Here is a 2,336-nt window from a genome sequence, read left to right on the forward strand (position 1 = left end):
GCCGGTAACGGCTCCGAAGGCTCGACGGAAATCATCCCTAGATGCTTTGCCCGATTGACTTTGGGCCTGCCCTTCGTCTGGTGCTCCCACGATGCGGATCCACAGCAAGGCGGGCCATGGGATTCTTTCCGGCGGGGACGGTGTCCACTCCCGGCTAGATGGCCCTGCCCAGGAGCCACGGTAGGTAGCTGCGGTGTCCTTCTTGCAACGGTGACAGAAGGTTAGGCCTATCGGGCTCTCTGCTTGGTGGCGGACCGCGGCGGCGAGGTGATGGACTTCCACGCAACACTGATCGGCCAACGGTGCTACGGTCCATGCCCTGGTGGTGGTGATTCAGATCTGGTCGGCTAGGTCCGAGTGATTGTAGATTGTGCTACAGTAACCTCCGATGGCTCCACGACAGCGGTGGTCATCAGATGGTCTTCAGGAGCGTCATCTCTAAAGATCTAGTGGTTGACTTCGGTAGTGAGATGCAAATTATGGACGATGATTTGACGCAGAGGGTTGGTTGTGCAGCGGTGGCGGGCATCACACATAGCTACTGGGATTGAGGAAAAATGGTGGCGACAAAACTTGAGTGACTTCGATGGTGGTGCTACTCAGCATCCGGCCTCGCGGTCCCACGTGAAAGCCTAGGTCTGAACCGAACAGGTTCTACCTGGCAATGGCGATGGTTTCTTACGTCGTTACCTTGTTGTAGGCATTGTTCGGATATGCTCGGACTAATTCTTCAGGTTGAAAACTAAATTCTTGCCTTGTGATTAGATCCGGTGATGACGGCGCTTGAGTTTCGCTCTCTTCCTGAAGGCATTGCTGTCGAAGAATCTCGTCGTCCATGTGATATCATGAGATGGTTGGTGCGGATATGGTCATTGTTGTAGTTTGTCGATCACATAGATGAACGCTTTTGGGCTTTTCTTTTTCTTTTTTCTTGCCTATGAATAACTTTGGTCTCATATGACTTTGCTAATTGCCGGCATGTTTTTGAGTGTGTGTGAGTTGATGTTGATTGTGTGCATCCTAACTATGTAGATGTCGGGTGTGTGCTCATTATGTTTCGTATCTTCTTGGTGCTTCATTTGAGCACATAAAATCCACCATTTGTCGAAAAAAACTAGATGATACCCCGCGCATTGCTGTGAAGATTGGTTGCAATAATTTTTGTTGAAATTTAAATAAAAAATAAAATCAATATAATATATTGTATTTGATTATTATACAATTGAATATATAGACACTACACACAGGTTTAGTTTTATATGACTTTATGTGTATAATACCCACTAACTGTATCACGGTCTAATACATGTACACATGGATATCTCGGATACATGTACATGTATCCTTACCCAAGTATGAGTGTTCAGACTATTTTTGTTTTGGAAAAGCAACCATTGACCATCTTAAGATACTAGCACATGCAAACAAAACATGAAAAACCATTTATTTTGTCGATTGTACGCCATACACTAATGAATATGACTTTTTATAACGGGCCTAGGTGCCAGTGGCGGAGCTACAGCTGGGCCAACCCGTGCCCTGGCCTGCCTAACACATACAAATTTCTGTGGTGTACACCTACTATTAGGCCCTGGAATAACATTTCAGTAGTAATTTCCTTTAGGTTGGCCCCATCGGCCCGCCCAGCAATTTGGATGAAGCTCCGCCACTGCTAGGTGCCCCAAACAATTTACCTATATGATTGATGTGGTGACATGTGTGGTGAGTTGGGATGTTTGCATGTTAATAGAGAATATAAATATCATTTCTATGCATGTTAAGAGAAATAATTAGGGGAGTGATGAGGTGACATGTGTATATGTTGAGAGAATTGAGATAGTGAAGATCATGGCCATTCATCTCCTTGTCGTCGTCATCCTCAACAAATCCATCCTTGCCATAGTCAACTGGACCATTTGTGGTTTTCTTTGGGCAGATTGCAAAGATGCCAAAGGAGGTCAATGTAAGGTCAACTAGGCCAAGGTTTGCTGACCCACATTTCTCCATGGCCTCGGCGCTCAGGATCTCTATCGTGCGGGCATTGCGCTCCGCACCCGCTCGCAATGGCTCAAGCACACCTACCTCGTTCGCCCTTGGAGCCAGCTTCACCTTCCCGTCAGTGTAGAGGCCATGCAGATCCATGCCTCTACATCATGGACCATTAGTGATGGGAACACTTGTTTCTTCTTGTCCGATGTGTGGACCAATGGAAGCTCCATTGTCGACCTCACCTGGCTCGCCTTCGAAGAAATATGTCGGGCTGCCGATAGGCTTGCATGACGTGGCCTTCCCCATGACAACCCGTGCATTCTTTGCAACCAAGTGCCCGAAGATCT

This window comes from Triticum aestivum, chromosome 4D, assembly GCF_018294505.1.
Source record: "Triticum aestivum cultivar Chinese Spring chromosome 4D, IWGSC CS RefSeq v2.1, whole genome shotgun sequence".
In the NCBI taxonomy this organism is placed as follows: Eukaryota; Viridiplantae; Streptophyta; class Magnoliopsida; order Poales; family Poaceae; genus Triticum; species Triticum aestivum.